The sequence below is a fragment of the Amblyraja radiata genome, chromosome 17 (genome assembly GCF_010909765.2).
Source record: "Amblyraja radiata isolate CabotCenter1 chromosome 17, sAmbRad1.1.pri, whole genome shotgun sequence".
Taxonomy (NCBI): domain Eukaryota; kingdom Metazoa; phylum Chordata; class Chondrichthyes; order Rajiformes; family Rajidae; genus Amblyraja; species Amblyraja radiata.
Genome location: NC_045972.1, coordinates 35,056,362 through 35,076,332, shown reverse-complemented (window position 1 = coordinate 35,076,332; position 19,971 = coordinate 35,056,362). Strand labels below are relative to the sequence as shown.

The 19,971-nt window shown below is 40.7% G+C and overlaps 1 long non-coding RNA gene across 1 annotated transcript; it reads left to right on the top strand.

Moving 5' to 3' along the window:
• Positions 1-3,711: 3,711 nt before the first annotated feature.
• LOC116982955 lies at positions 3,712-18,644 on the top strand. The gene is made up of 3 exons (XR_004414577.1): positions 3,712-3,763; positions 9,015-9,020; positions 18,633-18,644. It is a non-coding gene; the product is annotated as an uncharacterized LOC116982955 (long non-coding RNA).
• Positions 18,645-19,971: the final 1,327 nt, after the last annotated feature.

Genomic DNA, 19,971 nt, shown 5'->3' with positions numbered 1-19,971 from the left:
GCAGAGAAGTGAAATGGAAAGCTAAAGGAGGGATGTGGGTAGAAGGGGGGTGGGGTGGGGGGTTGAAAGGTGGGATAAAAGGGAATTGGGGGACTCGGGGATGGGAGATGAGTATACAAAGCAGATAAAATGAGCTGGATGACTGGGTGACCGCCCAAGCAGGACAATAGAGAGGTCAGTTAAAATGTAAAATCCAGCTTACAACTGATCAACATTTGGATAGGTTTATGGTATTCCGAAGGCTAATTTCTAGACCTTTTGTTTTACTAATGTCTTTACCGTCTTCTTTCACGCATCTTTACCCTCCGTGTTGACATTTAACCCCTTCCACCGTAAGATCTGTCAAATCCTTCCCTTTTTAGTTCCTCCTCTTATCCTATCCTCTCCATTTCAATGTTTAAAACAGTTTAAGTTTTGTTTTTATTTTTCCATGAAAAGATCATCACTCTGATCAATAACATAATTTCGCTCTCCATGGATGCTGTCTATCCTGGTGAATATTTTGATGTATTCCTGATTGATTTTAGATTTCTACGATCTGCATTTCACTTTTGAATTGTATAATCTTTGTCCATTTCAAATATAAAACACGTTTCTCTAAATTGCTATTTTAACTCTTACTGTGATCTAAAATTACGAAGTAATTTATCTGGATAAAGGAAGATAATCTATACCCAATTGAGTAGTGAGCAAATGATCCAGCTTGGCTATATGTTCCCATATGCACCACACATAAGAACAATGATCTCTGAGCTATTAAAAAAAAGAAGCAAACCCTGGGATCTGGGTCAGGACACTTCAGATTGATGCAATTGGGGGATGGGGAAGAAGGGGGAGTTGGAAAAGAGTGGTGGGCTAGGGCAAAGCCTGGCAAGTGATAGGTAGATACTGATAAAGTGTGTGTTGTGTGTGTGTGGGGGGGGGGGGGGGGGGAATTAATTGGGTAGATTTTCTGCTGATGTAAAGATTAGAACAACTGGACAAGTTAAAATTGGGAACGGCAGATGAAAGGAGTTGGAAGGTATTTCTGAGCAGACCAGAAGGTAAGAATAGATTTCAAAGTTTCTAAGAGTTCCTTCAGACAATCCCCAAAATGCTAAGAAATTGGATATTTTAATAACAGATGGTACTTAGCATTTACACCACATATAATTTGTGAAAACCACTGAATATATTTTTAAAACTTACAGGAAATGACCACAAAATTTACGTGCTGCGTTGCATGTGTCATTTTTGTACACATAATGCTTTAGGATCAGAAACAACTTGTTTTATGATTGTACAGTTCCATATGTATTTTAGTACCAATCTTTTGTCATTCTCACTCATTCCATATCGGAATATTGAATCTACTGGGGTAAAGTTGAATAAGATTGAAGGCATAAAGTCATGATATTCACCCACCAGACTGATATCTTCTAAACATACCAGGCTTTAACGTTTTTTACAACGTCAAATCCTAATTATTACTGGCCAGCCTCTCTGGCACTGAAAGCTTATTGATCAAAATACAGAATTAGATTAATTAAGTTCACATTTATTGCCACATGCACTGATTGGTACAGTTTAATTTGAGTTACCATACAGCCATACGAATAAGAAGTACACAATACACAATAGAGTTCAACATAAACATCCACCACAGTGGAATCAACGTTTCACACTGTGATGAAAGGCAGTAAAGTTCAGTCATCTTCTTCTTTGTTCACCCGTGGTCGGGGCCTTTGAACCCTCCGCTACGGACAGCCCGATTTACAGGCCCTCTTGCCGGGATGATCGAAACTCCAGCGACGGAAAGCAGGAACACACTCTGCGGCTTGGAGTTTCCGAATAGGCCGCTCCTTGCCGGAGACCACGGCTTCCGAAGTCCACAGGCTGAGCTGGACAGAGCTCCAACACTGGCGATCCACAGCAAAGGATTCCAGGCCTCCGCAATGTTAAAGTCAGTGCCGAGCCCTCGGCTAAAAGCTCTGCAAACCACAGCTCCACGATGTTAAAGTCAGCAGGCCCAACAGTCCGGAGCTCCAACACTGTCGATCCCCGGCAAGGGATCGCTCTGCGATGGTAATTCAGCGCTGCACCCGCTTCCGAAGCTCTGGTCGGACTCCAGTAGGAGATCCAGTTGGTAGGCCACAAGGGGGGGCGAAGATGCGACACATAGAAAAGATGCAGCTCCGTCCAGGTAAGTGACTGAAAAACGTTTTCCCCCTATTCCCCCCCACCACCCCCACCTAATGCATACTAAGAAACATTAAAACATACATTTAGACACACTAAAAATAACAAAATGCGTGAAAGGACTAATGAGCTGCTGGGGCCACCCGATGGAGGGTCTAGATCAATTGGAAATTTAGATATCCCTGCAGATCTGTGGAGGAAAGTACAACTTTAATTAACCATCTGTTAGATCCACCTTTCACCCTAAATTTGTCATGCTAAGAAGGTAAAAGCCATTGGATTAAATATTTTATCTTGCATTTAGCGTATTAAACAGTATATCTCAGTGATTATAGATCACTATTCCTCAGTGATTTGTGATGTTGGCACATTTTCGCTTTTCATTAAACAGCCTGATTTGCTTGGCATATCCTTCAGCCTTGTATTTTTGCAACACTTGCACCCTTTGCATCTCTACCCTCTCATTTAATAGCTTTTATGAAATTAGCATTGGCATAGCATAGCTTGGGCTAAGAGAGACTTTTGAAATCTTATTCTTCAAAATTTGCATTTTAAAAGCACTTTATCATAGTAAAATGCACACAGGACCAATCAGACATATTCAATTCAATTCAATTCAATTCAATTCAACTTTAATGTCATTGCACAAATACTGAGTATGGGTACAACGAAATGCAGTTTTGCGTCAGTCCGTAGTAGTGCAATATAGAAATTAAAAATTAATAACAGGTAAGTCCCAAGAACTTGGTGAAAAGGTAGATTTAACTGTTTTTAGCTACCATATCTTTTTTCCCCATCCCCAAATTGTCGTGCCTCAAACGCTGAAGGGAGCTCGCAGGTCAGGTTGGTGACCTGTTTTTCTGGAGCTCCCACGGCAACAGCTTCGTTTGCTGGACTGGAGGTCGGCAGCTTCGACCACCCTGGGCCGCGTAGATTGAACCGGCCCGTTTGTGGAGCACGGTTGAGCCGCGGAACTTACTTACCATCACCCAGTGGGGGTCACAACATCAGAGGCCTGGATCGCCTCAGCGCAGAGGGAGAACAAGGAGGGAAGAGACAAAGACTTAAGATTTTTGCCTTCCATCACAGTGAGGAGGTGTCTGATGAACTCACTGTGGTGGATGTTAAATTTGTGTTTATTGTGTGTTTTGTTATTTTATTGTATGTATGACTGCAAGGCAACAAAATTTCGTTCAGACCGAAGGGTCTGAATGACAATAAAGATTCCAAGATTCCAAGATTAACAAATCCGTATTTAGACCTTGTTATCTCATGTTTATGAGAGACATGCAAAGTATTTGTAGCATTGTACAAATTTTAAATGCCAAAGTTGGGGTTATTTTTTAATTTAACAATATAAATGAAGCGTCTTTTTGCGTATGGCATGCACAGCCTAAAGTTGTAGATCAACGGTAGACATCCAGGCCAGGACAGCATCAGTTACTGGGTGGATGACTTTGATACCACCAGGAAAAAGCCTCAGTGGGCAGTCATTCACGATGTGTGGGATGGTCTGGTCTGGTCTGGATATCCGCAGTCGCAAGCAGGGCTGTCTGTCATCCCGCACTTATGCAGGTGATCGGCTGTTCTTGTATGGAAGGTGCGGATTCTGTTCAGGGTTAGCCATTGCTTACGATGGTGGTCAAAATCGGGTGGTTTCACTGTGGGGACTATGATGATCTCTCCGTTGTTGGTGTTGGCATCTTTCCAGGCTCTGTGCCACTCAGTCTTGGAGTCAAAGTCTTCCAGGGATTTAATGGAAGAGCAGAAGGGTTTGCGGGACTTCAGGCGCATGTTGGGCAGATTGTTCAAGTCAGCATGGATGGGAAGGTAGGGGTTAGCCTCGATGGTGCACCAATCTTTCAACATCCTCTCCCTTCTGCGTATGCTGGGAGGGGCGATATGAGATAGGACAGGGAGGTGTTGACTTGAGTGTCCCTGTGATGACCTGCATTGCAGAGTTAAGGACAGTGTCAACCAGTTTGGTGTGGCAGCTATTAGCCCAGGCTGTTGAGCAAAACTCGGCTATTGAGTAGACTAGGACTAAGCTTGTAGTACGGGGGTGTGTGTGCATTGGATCCCCAGCTGTAGCCTGCAAGTTTCCTGATGATGTTAACCCTTGCTTTCAGTTTGTCAGCCACCCTCTTCGGGTGTTCACGATAGGTGAGGGCGCGATCGAGGGTAACTCCGAGATACTTGGGGAATTCATCATTCTTCACCAGCTTACCACAAAAGAACACTCGGAGCTTTGCATTGGCGAGCCGATTGCTGAGGTGAAAGGCAGTGACCTGGCAGTGAGGTGAAAGCCAAGAGATTGCAACCTTCACGTGGTCCACCCTATTTTGACTAATGCAATCAACCCGATGTGCACAAATATAAATGAATTAAATATATCAAATGGGCTTCAAGGTGGTGGTCTAAAAGAATGAATTTGAACTACTATGATTTCATCTTAGTATTTCCTGTGTTTTATAAAATACTAGACCAAGTGGGACCCGTCACATGGGAGGCCTGGTTCCCCCAACGCAACCCATTCCCCAACGCAATATTCCACCACTCACCCATAGCCCCCACGGGAGGCTTGATCCCCCAATGCAACCCGTTCCCCAAGACAATATTCCACCATTCACTCGTTTCTCCAACACAACCCGTTCCCCCAACGCAATATTCTACAACCCACCCATAGCCGACAACTGCGCAGGGGCTGCTCATTTTGCATTATTTCACCCTCCTTCATTTTTAAACCACAGTGGATTCCACATTCCTCACTGTGATGGAAGGCAATAAAGTTCAATCTTCTTCCTCTTTGTTCTCCCACAGTCGGGGCGGCCGAACCATACGTAGTAGGGGTGATCAAAGCCCCCCAGCCAGCGGTCGCAACCCCCGTCAGGATGATCGAGACTCCCGCGTCAGGGTGGTTGAAACTCTCTCTGCGGCATGGAGCTCCCGAATCGGCCTCTTCTTACCAGAGACCGCGGGCTTCACGATGTTAAAATCCACGGGCCCCGCGGTTGGAGCTTTGATCCCTGGCAAAGGGATCGCAAGTTCCGCGATGTTAAAGTCACGCAGACTCCCGCAGCTTGGAGCACCGGGTCAATCTCCAGGAAAGGCCGCTAACTCCACGATGTTAGGCCGCAGTGGGGACAGAGACACGACACAGAAAAAAATCGCATCTCTGTCGAGGTAAGAGATTGAAAAAAAATGTCCCCCAACCTCCCCTCCCACCCCCCACCCCACATAAAACAAACTAAGGAACACTAAAACATCCTTTTAACAGATACTAAAAATAACAAAAAAGAAGAAAGGATAGACAGACTGTTGGTGAGGCAGCCACTGCTGGTGGCGCCACTCATTCCTTCCCACCCAAACCACCCCTACTCCAGATACTTTTCCATGCAACCGCATGTAACACCTGTCCCTATACCCCTCCCCCAATATTACTTTTTCCTTGTGTTCAAGAAGGAACTGCAGATGCTGGAAGATCGAAGGTACACAAAAATGCTGGAGAAACTCAGCGGGTGCAGCAGCATCTATGGAGCGAAGGAAATAGGCGACGTTTCGGGCCGAAACCCTTCTTCAGACTGATTCCTTTTTCTGATACTTTTTCCTTGCTTCACAATACATGCTGCTTCTACTCTTATCTCCTCATCTCACACCTTTTGTCTTTTCATGTCAGGACTTGGTCCAACCATTTGCCAATCAAAAATGCCTCTCACCAGTATCACCTATCATTTGCCAAATGTTGTCTTGCTCCCACCCCTCTTCCAGCTTTCCCCACCCCTTCCCCCCATAATCAGTCCGAAGACGTCCGAACCCAAAACATCGCTTATCCGTGTTCTCCGGAGATGCTGCCTGATCCACTGAGTTACTCTAGCACTGTGACATTTTTTGGTTACATGAATTTTCTGCTTTAACTTCAGATTTGCAGCATTTGGAATTACTTTCATTTCATAACAGATGTTGTCAGTTCCCGTTTTGTATGTATCCTTTCTGCTGAATTAATTGTCTGTGGCTTTACAGTGTCATCTACTGTGAAGCAGCAGCATGAAGCAGAGCTTGATTTTCAATTATTAATGGTCAGATAATCATTTCCTGAGGACGGAGAGAAATTGAAATAAAAGCTATGATCCATGTGATTTTAATAAATCTTACATTTAAAAATGTAATACATAATAAATTTAATAAATTTTAAACAATAAAATGAAAATTGCATATTAAAGCTAGCTATCTAGATTAGCTTATTTTATAATTTTCCTTGGAGGAACATTTTGCGTTTGAGCTTTGCTGGTTTTGCTCAAACCAGCAAAGCTCAAACTTATTTGGTTGCAAGCTGGCCCCTGTTGGACAGTTTTTTATTTGGAAGATCTGCAGATGTTCAAGCAGAACATGCTTGAGAAGCTCTTTGATAAACTAGTTTTGGATTCTTCCTCCTCCTCCTCCTCCTCCACACAAAGCCACATTCATAGGGATAACTGGCTGTGGAGGAAATCTGAGCATGCAGCCTGAGAGGCAATGGTGGGAAAATAACCTTTGATCCAGTGGGGGGTGGTGGGGGGACAACATTGTCATGTTAACCTCTCAGGGGAAGGGTCCCAACCTGCTGTAACCTGGATTGAATTCCCATTTTTTTCCAGTTCTATATCTGTGGTCAATACACAGGTATAGAAGTAGGAGTTCACAACGAAATGTCATCTACATTCTTTCGATGGATCTCCAGAGTCAGCTCTCTGCAGCACTGTACTTCCAGTTCCCAGTTAGTATCGCTGTGTCTTGGGAACGGTAATCTGCATCTGGCTATTTTCTTAAAATAGCTATTGATAGCTAATTCAAGCTTGTCCCATTTGCCTGAGCCTGCCCCATATCCCTCTGTATGCTTTCCTATCCATGTACCTGTCCAAGGGTCTGCCTTAACTACTTCCTCTGGCAACTCGTTCCTTATACCCTCCACTCTCTGTGTGAAAAAGTTGCCCTTCGGTTCCTATTAAATCTTTCTCCTCACTTTAAATGTATGCCCTCTAGTTCTTGTTTCTTCTATCCTGGGAAAAAGATATTCACCCTACCTATTCCCCTCATGGTTTTATACACCTCTATAAGATCACTTCTCAGATTCCTGCGCTCCAAGGAATAAAGTCCTAGCCTGCCAAACCTCTTTCTTTTGCTCAGGCTCTCAAGACCTGGCAACATTGTTGTAAGTCTCTGTACCCTTTCCAGCTTAATGGCATCTTTCCTACAGCAAGGTGACCAAAAAGGAGTACAATACTCCAAGTGCAGCCTCGCCAACATTTTATAGAACCGTAACATAATGTCCCAACTTCTATACTAAATTCCCTAACTAATGAATGCCAGCATGCCAAAAGCGTTATCTACTTGCAACACCACTTTCAGGAAATTGTCTACTTGTATTACTCGATCTATCAGTTCTACCACACTCCCCAGAGCCCTGCCGTTCAATGTGAAGGTCATGCCCTGCTTTAACTTCCCAAAATGCAACACCTCACATTTATCTGAATTAAACTCCATTAGCCATCCCTTCGACCATCTTAGATCCCATTGCAATTCTTTAACTATCTTCACTGTCTATGATCCCACCAATTTTAGTGTCACCTGCAAACTTACAAATCATCTCCTGTATATTGTCATCCAAATTATTGATATTGATGCCAGATAGCAATGGGCCCAGTACAATTCCCTGAGGCACACCATTAGTCACATGGCATAATCTGAAAAACAACTCTCCACCACTACCTTCTGCTTCCTACCATGAAGGTAACTCTACCTGGATTCCATGTGATTTCCAGACCAGCCTTCTTATGGAACCTTATCAAAGGCCTTGTTGAAGTCCTTATAAACTACATCTATGTCCCTGCCCTCATCAACCTTCTTAGTTACTTCTTCAAAAATCTCAATCAAATTTGTGAGGCACGTTCACTCATGCCCACAACCAGGCTTGCTATCCCTCAGAATCCTCTCCTGTAACTTAAGATGGGATGGATCATGGCCAGATTAGTTTAATTCTGCATCATGGTTGATGCAGCCATGGTAGACTAATGTGCCTTTTCTTGACTTTATGCCCTTTTCCTGAAGAGCAGAATCCAATAAGTGCGTGAGGGTTGGGGTTAATGAAACAAAACAAAAAGACGTGCACATTTATTTCCTGGCTCCAAATACTTTCAAGTATGGTTCACAACCACATCAGATAAATTAATGAGCAGATGGCTTAGTTTTTTTTAAATTTGGGTTGAGGAAATGTTGGCAAGAACAATAGGAGAATCCCTTCTCTGTTCTTCTTTAAAGCAAGCAGATGGGACTTTAATGTCTCATCCAAAAAGATGTTCCTCACTACTATATTTTGAAATGCCAATTTGACTTGTATGCTCAACTCTGTAGACTTGATCCAACAATTTGACCTTAAAATTACTATTACTCAGGCACCTAACAATTTGTTCGATCTGAAGGAAATGTGCTTGCTTGCAGCAGAGTCCATATGATTGCATGACAGGATAGATAGTACATATACTTTGTACATACCTGTAAATTACACAAATTCTACAAAAAAAGTGAAAAGAAAGACTGCAAAAAATACAAGATGTTAGTGCAAAAATAAACAATTAGTAAAATAAGTCCATGGCAGTGCAGGAAGTGCTCCATTATGTTCCCTTGCTGAGGTGGGATTAGATTGTACAGGTCAGTTAAAGCGTCTCATAAGGAAAGTAAATGTTTACTGAACATGATGATGTAGGACATCAGGGTGTTGTACCTTATGCCTAATGGTAGCCTGGATGGTGGTGATTCTTGATAATACATGCCATCTTCTGGAGGCAGCTTTTGGTGGGAAGGGCTGTGTTGTAATGGTCTGGGCTGAATCCACTTCCTTCTGCAACCTTTTGCTTTCAAGTGCATTGGCATTGCTATACCAGGCCATCCTGCAACCAGGCAGGATACTTTCCGCAGTGTATCTGCAGAAGTATGTTAGAGTATTCGGTGACATGGCAAAATCTGTTTTACACTTATAAGAAAATAGAGGGAATAATACACCACCTTTGTGATTACATCTAATTGCTGGGCCCAGGAGAAGTCATTTGAGATGTTAATGTCCAGGACTACATGCCTGCCAATTCTTTCCACTGCCAAACTAACACATGGTCGCCCGACTTCCCCTTTCTGAAGTCAATGTTTAGTTCCATGGTTTTGTTGACATGTGAGCAAGAGGTTGTTGTGGCACGGCTCACTCAGATTTGCTTTCTCTCTCCTGTACACTGACTCATCATCACCCGTCATTTGGCCAACTGTGGTGTTGTTGGTGAATTAACGGATAGCACTGGAGCAGGGGGCAAAGCACCCAGCCTTGAGGTGCACCAGTGTTGATGGCCAGTGAGGAGATGTTACCGATTTGCACTGATTTGAGGTCTGCTGATGATGAAGTCAAGGCCCCAGTTGCAAAGGGAGATAGAGAGGCCCAGTTCTTGGAGCTTGATGATGAGTTTGGAGTATATGATAATAATGAACATCAAGCTGTAGTAATGAACAGTAGCCTGACATATGTGTTACTGTTATCCAGATGGTCCAGAGGAGAGTGGAGAGCAGTGAAACACATTTGCTGTGTGATCTGTTGTGGCGATAGGCAAATTGAAGCAGATTAATTAGTAAATGATGCATCAGGGCGATTGTTTGTAATTATCCAGTATATGCAGGAAACTGATAATTGCCCTTTATCAGAATTGTATCCATAATACAATTTCCTTCTTCCCAAGCTCTTGGTTTTCAGATGTTCAGTGCTCATGTACATTAGTTTTACAGTTGACTTCTTAATCACATTGTAGACTGTCATAGGGCATTTGAGTACCTTCCTTCATAGAATTTCAGTCGAATTGACTAATCAATATTTTATGTTTAAAGTTATTTTTGACTATTTGAAATACATTTATTTATATACATGTTTTATTTCAGTAATAGTTATCGATGCCTTGCTTTACATATTTATATCTAACTAGATTTGTTTCAGCTACATTGTGCTTTGTTTTTTCAATTCTTCTTCTTTCGTGCCCATCTTCCATGCTTCAAATGTTGACATCGCTGTTATCGTCCATCCTGAAAAGGACGCAAGCTTCCGGCGACAATCAGTGGGAGCCATCACTTGTTGTAATAGATGATGGTGGTAGCAGAATTAGCTCGGGATACTTCCAGTTTCTAGCCCCGCGACGTGGACGCTTCTGCTATGGGGCCGTTTTTTTCAATTAAATGAAATCTACAGTAAAATATGCTTTGTAGGCTTTGCATTTAAAAGCCTGTTCTATTTTGGTGTTCAAGGAAATTAAGTTTCTTAAGGAATTTTCATTACCCCATTGTTGCTAGCTTTGCCTTTGTAAACTATGCCCTAAGATTTGAAATTTTCTTTCTAAATTTCTTTTCAAATATTTATGTTTAAGGCATAATTTTAGCCAAATTGTTGGTGGCTCTCAAGTGGATTGGTATAAAATGTTGTTTGATCGTGTAAAATGCTTCAGGATATTTCGATATTTTGCTATATTATAAATAGTAAGTGGATGCAGGTGTGCGGAATATTAATAGTCTCCAAATTTTGTTGAAACATTTCAAATCGCAGGATGCTACAGTGCAATAAGTTTGATCTTATTTTATCAGGGGATGACATAATCAAAATCAGAAAATTAAGATCTTCACCTGCAAAAGAAGCCTGAAACAACGTTTTTATTGTTGAAAGTGGTGAGCATTTATATTTGAATGTGTTTTACTTTTAGATTCTGAATTACAAAATAAAGAATTTGAATGAAAAAATAGTTTAAAAAAATTCTAAACAACGCATTAAACTTTTTTTCCCTTTCTTGGCCTTTCCTATATTCGACCTCTGAATCTGTACTGTAGCAACAACAAAATAATTCTGGTGCAGTGTGAGCATTTCATTAATGTACAATAGATTACACATGAAGAATTTAAGTAATCTGTTTTCTTCCATGATAAATTAACAAATCAATAGATAACTTGTTTAAAGCTTAAGTCTTCCAGCTCATGAACTGGAGCTGATTTTATGTGATTCAAATGAGACCTTCCAAATCCGAGTGATCAAGGATGATTTGTTTCCACTTGTGGGTTCTGTGGTGACTGATAAAGCTAATATGTAAACTGAAGACCAACAGATGGGACAAATGATAGCTGAGAGAGTAGATAGGTGGGTAATTTTGGTTCATTCCTTCTGTAGGTTGCAAGAGACCAAATACATTGAAAGGCACCATGGTTATAATCCTTAAACTGAGTTTTAGAGTGGAATGAGTCAAAATATTAATTTTGGTGAAGGCATCTGGAAAAATGTCTATAATGTCCCCTGAAAATATAGCCCTGACCTCAGTGACGGTAAAACATATCTAATACTACAGCTGTTAATTCTGCATTGAAATGCTAATTGAGACTAGGTGCTTTAAATATTTGCACCTGACCTGCCAAATTTCTGATTTGTGCAGCTGACATACTTAGTGGATTAATTCAGACCTACAAATGGTGCTGGAACTGAGACTTGTAGTTATGCACTTGCTTGACCAATCAAGTTTCTAGTCAATGCTGAGCCAGTCGAGGATGGGCATGGTAGGAATTTTGGCCATGAAGATTGTATTGAATGTTAAAGATAGGGATTAAACTTGTTAAAGATGATCTTGTTAGAGATAGTCTAATACTTGTGTAAATGTTATTTGCCATGTATCCATGATTAGTTCCTGAATGTTATCTAGGTTTTGCTGCATGTATTCATGGACTTTCATTTTCATTAAGTGATTTTTTTAATAACCTTATTAATGACATTTTACCCTCTATCATATTGCTTATGATTGAGAATGGATTAATGGTGATGTGATTAGCTGTATTAAATTTGACCTTCCGTGTAAGGACAGTATATGCCTGGGCTATTTTCATGTTCAGTGCAAATGTTCTAGTGTTATAACTCCGAAGTACATTAATGACGATCTGCAGTTTTCTGCTGTTCTTAATAAATACATGTTTGCTGTTCACTAACAGCTTTATCTGTAGCAATCTCTAATGCATGTTGTGTGTGACTGATTCATGTTGTTAATAAGCTGTGGGAATTCCCATGTGGTCTGAATAACGATGCCAGTTTTAGTCTGTGGATCCTCCCAGTTTTAGTCTGTGGATTTGACTATTGATGCTTAAGTTTGAGTGATCAAACATATGGAAGCACATCCAACATCATATTCTCTGCTGTGACAGAGGACATAAAAAAAAGATATGGGAATTCATGATCACAGCAATTGTGAGCATTAAAAGAGAATCCACTTTTGATGTAGGTTTGTAAGTTTATGGAGGAGATTTTTTTTTTTTTTTGTGCTATCTGTCCAATCATGAAGGGTGCTGCACTTGAGACTGGATTTAATTATTTTTTTTGACCAAATGATAAATGTACAAATTTAGCTCATTTATTGATCAAAACAAACTATTCATTTAGTGCAAAGGAAGTGAAGGTTGTTGCTACCTTGTTGATATCCATGCCAAACAACAGAGTAAAACTTCAGTTTCTTGAACATAAACCGATGTTCCTCTGATAAGTATTGAATTTGTATTTAGGATACCTCTAATAGCAATGTTACAAAATTTTGAGATTTTAAAAATCAAGTCTGCAATTTATCCCATCAGATAAAGCATAAAAATAAGTTTAATTTGACACCTAATTCACTTTCATATCTCAAGTATTTAAAAAGTTATGGCCATTTTCATACTCGGAAATTAGCATCTTGTTCCCTATTGATTTTCTATGGAGATAACAAAAAAGCTGTGATCGTGGACAGTCAAAAGCCCATAACTTTCTTAAAAATTAAGGGAACTGAATGAAATTTTCAGTTATCATAGATTGAAGCATGCTGAAACAAATATAAAATAATCTTACTTGGATGACCTGAAATTAAAGCATATAATTAGTTAGTTACCCAATTGTAGCTAATTCCAAACTTCAATTACTAGATCTATCTATTTCTTAATAAATGATTAACATTTTTAAATAGCCTAAGTGTCCAAATAATATTCACAAATAATTCACAATAAAACATGATTTTTAAATCTCATTTACATTAATTTATAGGCCAAATGGAAGGAATTTAGTGTTTAATTGCTGTAAATTAAAGTCCATTTAAATCAGCTTTCTAGTGGGATCCTGTGAACGCGCTGGTTTAGAACGTTCACATTGCGGTAGATTTGTGCCCTCAAATGCCCAGAAAAATACTGCGGGATGTAATGGACCCAAAATGAGCTACTCGCAATATTAAACTTTGTATAAAGAGATCTTAAGAAGCCCTTTTTAACGTTAAAATATACAGCCTACCTTCCGTTTTCCCCTGTATGAGATCCGGCCCGTTGTCGGCGGTCGGGGGTTTAGAGGTTAATTTTTAAACTACTATAATAAGTAAGGAAAGCCCTTAAAACTAATAATAGCTCAAGCGAGGGAATCTTCCAGCGATTTTTCGTTAATAATCAACTAGGCCGAAAAACCGCGATTTGAACAGCCTAGGGAAAATCGCGTTTTAAACCCGCCCCCCTCTAAACGGCGCCAAAATCGCGCACACGGGCTGGGACAGATTTTCAGCGACGCTTCAGGTAGGCTTTGCAACATACCTACCTCTAATTCATCAAATTTTAGTGCAGTTTTTGTGGAAGCTGATGATCCTTCATCAGAACGGATGAAAGTTAACATTGTCTTCAACCACAGGTATTGCCTGGCCTGACCTTCGTATTTGCAACATTTTCAGTTTTTATTTGAGATTTCCATGATCTGTATTTTGGATGATGTTTGGTAAGCAATCACATCCAGAATAAATGAGAACAGATCTTTTGCAAAAAAAACTTAATCACGATTAAAATTAATTAATTGTTTAAATAGTCATCTATAAAATTCTCTTAAGGTTGTTACAGATGCTGCATCCTGGTTAATGAAGGTAATGTTAGCGAGGGTGCTATTTTTAATCGCTAACTTTTGGAGATGTGCATATGTTAAGGTATAAAACTAGCTATACTAATTAGCTGGTGGTTCTTATATTTAAAAAAAAGGAATTTGAATTTGTACATTTTTGTTATAATGGTTGCCATTTGATTAAGTCCATTATATAAACAATACAATCCTGAGGGCGAAAGAGGCATTGGCTCGGCGATGATGCTGGTACATCCATGAATCGACGCCCCTTCAGCACTAACTGTGGATGCCTCGGACTCTGCGGTTCATGGTATATTGGAACAGTTTGTAGACGGTCACTGGCGGCCTCACGATTTTTTTTCAGCAGCCAACTCAACCCGGCGGAGCATAAATACAGCACGTTCAACCGGGAACTGCATTTCTATTATTTCCTGGAGGGCCGGAACTTCGTTGAGTTTACTTCATTGAGTTGAGCCCCTCACTTTTGCCTTTGTCAAGGTGGCTGCCCCTTGGTCTGCTCAGCAGCAGCGCCACCTCACTGCTATTTCCGAGTTCACGACGGACATCCGCCACATCTCCGGGAAAAATAACCTGGTCGCGGACGCCTTGTCCCACCCGGCTGTTATGGCCGTTCTCGACGCGTCCCTAGGAATCGATTACTCCGCTTTGGTAGCGACACCGCTAGCGGACGAGGATATGAGGGCATACCGAACTGCCATCACAGGGCTGGTGGTCGAGGACGAGAACCTCATCTTTTGCATCCTCTGCTCTAGATGTCAGCTGATCTACATCGGTGAGACCAAGCGTAGGCTTGGCGATCATTTCACCGAACACCTCCGCTCGGTCCGCATTAACCAACCTGATCTCCCAGTGGCTCAGCACTTCAACTCCCCCTCCCATTCCGAATCCGACCTCTCTGTCCTGGACCTCCTCCATGGTCAGAGTGAGCAGCACCTCATATTCCGCTTGGGCAGTCTGCACCCAAGCAGCATAAACATTGAATTCTCCAATTTCCGGTAGCCCTTACTGTCTCCTCCCCTTCTCAGCTCTCCCTCAGCCCTCGGGCTCCTCCTCTTCCTTTTTCCTTTCTTCTCCCCCTTCCCCACCCCCTCCCCCCCCCCCCCCCCCCCATCCTCCATCAGTCTGAAGAAGGATTTCGGCCTAAAAAGTTGCCTATTTCCTTCGCTCCATAGATGCTGCTGCACCCGCTGAGTTTCTCCAGCACTTTTGTCTACCTTGGGTCACATAGATGGCAGTTTTTAGAAATTGAATTTGTACATTGGAGAAAGATTTATGAATCTGAAATTATTCTCTCAATGGAGAATGTTCAGTATTTAGCCTATACCCGTGGCACATTGGCCCAGGTAGGCTTTGGGGACAGAGCAATAGGGAGCTTGGTCATGGCTTAATCTTGTGTTACCTGGTAACAGTTAATGCAGAACAAATGTATTCAACAAAGCAATGTTAACTCCTCAAATAGAAAAGACCCATTTGTTTGTGCTGATCGTAAAAAGGCAGATATTTAACTGAAGAAGGGTTTCGACCCAAAACGTTGCCTATTTCCTTTGCTCCATAGATGCTGCTGCATCCGCTGAGTTTCTCCAGCAATTTTGTCTACCTCAGATATTTAACAATTTTTTTTGTCAACCACAAACTGTAAAATGTACTTTTTAGGATAAAATTCAAATTTTGGCCTCTATGCAAAGGCAGCAAATGTTGTACAGAAAAATCTGAGTTGTTGTATCATGGTTAAATATAACTAATGGAAAAAAAATATTGACAGGAAGAAAAATCTGAATTTGCTTCTGCTGTCTTCATTCAAATCCACTACGTATTTTTATATCTGCTTTATTGATTCAGAGTGCACATACAAGTGTAGCCAGATGGGATGTACACCTTACTAATCCAGCAGGTCTATAAATATACACTTGTTCCCAATTAATTGACATTGACTTTAATTAAAAATCAACAGTAGTGGATAAAGAACTACACTCCATTGCATTTGAAGCTCCCAGCAATCTGTTCAATTTTAAATGATCTTTGAGGAACTGGACTTTAATTAGAGATTGATCAGCAATTTGTATCTCTGCTTTCTCGGCTAGTAATTTTTTAAAGGTGTGTGGAGGTGGAATTCTGTTACTCAAGAGTCGTCTTGCGGGGGATTGCTAGATAGCGGGTCCTCCGATGGGTAATTGTGTTCCAGTATGACTTAAAAATGGAAATAGTAGAAATATTGTCAATCATGTGAGACTTGTTTGTAAATTGATTACATAAAATACATGTTTCTTGGGATGATTCTTTGTAAATTATGTCCTGCAGTTTTGCTTCAAAACACTGAATGAAGCAAAGAGATTATTAAATATGGATTTGTTGGTATTTTATTCTGCCACGTCACATTTACCCACTTCATTAATTGAAAATTCAAGTCAGTATATGCTACAAATTTTTTTTTCTGAACTCAGTTCAATACTTTAAAATTAATTAAAGTTTAGTTCCTAACTACTTATCTGCACAAATTCTCTAATGTTATTCAGATTGAAAATAATCCACAAAAAGCAAACCATCGGTGAGAGGTTCGAGAAATCACATTAGATCAGTACTTCACTGTCAGTAAAGAGGCAAAGAATCTTAAGATCCTTCTGTCTAGTAACAGGAGGGCAGAACGATCTTCTGCCTTAAAATTAGTGTTGTCTTTAAAATCAATATTTGAATCCTTAAACCGTTATATTTTACTCCTTTATTCATTAATTTAGACATTGTTAACTGAATAAACTTAAAATGTACTTTAATCAAGTGATGTTATTATTTAGTGTACCTGTGTCATGTAATCATTGTTATAATGAAATGGTCACATGTACAGGTACACAAAATCTGATCATTTGCTGTGTATTCAGTTCCTTTTTAAGATATGAATATTTTATGCTAAGTGGGTGCAGAATTAAAAAAATCCAGAAATACCATCTCTTAAATGTAAAAGTAGATTAAAAAATATTAGACAATGGAGAGGAATGTGGATTAAAAGCAGATATCTACTTTCATTCTGAGAAAATGACGTGGCAGTTTTCAAAAATATGAGAACACCAAAATATGGTTAATATTTGTTATTATTTTGTTTCCTCACAGCACTACATTCCCACCTTTTGTTGATCCTTCTGTGTAGGAGTGACTCTTGGGCTCTGATTTTGGAAACTGGCAGGTCCTCTGGCACTCTGCCAGAGTGCAGTCTTCATTTGCAAACTGAGTTTGTGAAATGTTAATAGGGATTGAAAATTATCATACAGAAGGCAAAGCATCGGAATACATTGTTTTTTACAGATTGAAAAGAAGTAATAAATAGTGAACCAAAACTCATTTCTTGACACTGAATTATTTACTGTCTATACTGTCTTCAGACCAGTAAGCCTAACAATATAGACAAAAGAGTGCATGATGAGGAGAGGAGTGAATGTGAAGCCAGAGGACCAATAAAGGGATATGCAGAAAGAGGAGGGGGGGGGGGGGGATAGTGGGAGAAAGGGTACACAACTGGGTGGGAAAAAGAGAAATGTGGGGAGGGCTGTTACATAAAGTTGGAGAATTCAGTGTTCACACCATTGGGTTGTAAGATATCCAAGTGGGATATTAATGCTGCTCCTCCTATTTGCATGTGGCCTCACTCTGGCAAAAGAGAAGGCCCAGGGCAGATAGGTCAGTATGAGAAGGGAAGTTGAAATAGTTAGCAACCAGGAGATCCAGCAGCCATTGGTGGGCTGAGCTCATGTTGGGCAAAGCCCCCTTGTTTTTCTTCCAGCATTTCCCTGTGCCCCACCCTGACTTGAAACATCGTCTAAGCTTCCAGCAAAGCTGCCTGACCTCCTAGTTACTCTAGCACTGTGCCTTTCTTTGCCTGCGAAAGTAATTGAAGCAGGTACATTAACAACATTTAAAAGACCTTTTGATAGGCACATGGTAGGAAAGATTTAGATAAATATGGGCAAATGGGACTAGATATGATGGGGCATTTTGGTCGACAAAGACGTGTCGGGCCTGTTTCCGTGCCCTATTCCTTACTAGATGGGGGGGGGGGGGGTGGCCTATCATGTGATGACAATACTTTAGTTTATTATTGTCACATGTACCATGGTACAATTAAAAGCTTTTGTTTCCATGCTAAGCAGTCGAAGAAAAGACTATACATGATAATAATCAAGCCGGCCAGTGTACAGATAAAGGGTACAAAATTTAGTGCGAGATAAAGTCCGATTAAAGATCATGCAAATATCTCCAATGAGGTAGATGGGAGGTCAGGCCGCACTCTAGCTGACGAGAGGACCATTCATTTGTCTAATTACAGCTGGGATGAAATTGTCCCTGAATCAGGATGTATGCTTTTTCAAATTTCTGTGCCTCTTGCTTAATAGAAGAGGGAGTGAGACTGGTCCTTGATTATGCTGGTGGCCTTGCGAGGCAGTATGAAGTGTAGATGCAGTCAATGCAAGAAAAGTTGGTTTGCGTATGGTCTGGGCCACATCCACAATGCTGCAATTTATTTCAGTCTTGGATGGAGCTTTTCCCAAACGAGGCTGATGCATCCCGATAAAATGCTTTCTACAGTGTATCTGTAGAAGTTGGTGAGGGTTGTTAGAGACATGCCAAACTTCCTAAGCCTTCTAAGGAAGTAGAGGCATTGGTGTGCTTTCTTAGCCTTTGCTTTGATGTGGCTGGTCCAGGACAAATGACAAGGGTGATATTTATTGAAGTTTTCGACCATAACTACTTCAGTGCCATCAATGTATATCTGGGTTTGTATACTGCTTTGCTTCCTGAAATCAATAACCAAATCCTTTGTCTTGCTGACATTGAGGGGGAGTTTGTTGTCTTGGCCCCAGGTTACAAGGATCTCAATCTCCTTCTTATACTCCGTCTCGTCATTATTTGATATCTGGTTCAGTACAGTGGTGTCATCTGTGAACTTGTAAATTGAGTTAGAATATTATTTGGCTGCATAGTGGGGCGCTGAGAACGGATCCTTGCATGGCACCAGTGTTGAGGATTATTGTAGAGGATGACTTGTCACCTCTCCTCACTGATTGGGGTCTGTTGGTCAGGAAGTCGACGATCCAGTTGCAGAGAGAAGTGCTGACTCCAAATTCCATGAGTTTGGATATGAGCTTAGTTGGGGTAATGGTATTGAAATTATAACCACAGTCTATGAAAAGATTCTCAGTAACCATATTCTGTTTGTGGTTATAATGTTCTATGTTTCCTCCATTTTTTTTAAAGCTCCAACTCTTGTTATATTTATTTAGAATGCGCGTGTGTGTGTGTGTGTATATAATATGCCATTTCTTTCCAAGAGTCTGATTTTAGATTATTTAGCTACTGCAGACAGTAATTATTTGGCCATTAAGGTATTTTGGGGCATTATGAAAGTGACATGACGTGCCGGAGAAATGAAAGTCTTTCCCTTTTAATACAGGAAAGCTGCTGTTTTATACCCATACATCAATAAATTGGAGTCCACTAAATGTTAAATTGCTGAAGCATTTGCTGATGTCAAATGATATGTTGGGATGATGTTAAATCTTTGGATTTGGAGGCCAATGTTCAGGTTAAAATGTGAGATCAAAGGCTGAAATTGTTGCTGAGCCATCTGAGCACATCATGCACTCGTTCACTGGTTGCTAGGCATGTGCAGGGTCATGAAATGGCTTAATCCCTCTGCGCATGTATCCGTCTATTTCAAGTGTGACCTTCCTCGAGTTTCGAGAAAGGATCTATATACATTACTCCAAATATCACTACCGTTTTACTCAAACCTTGCATAATTAGGCCATCAACATTTTTTGTGTAAGTGATGAAATAAATCCTGGGTCTTTCTTTAGGCTATATGT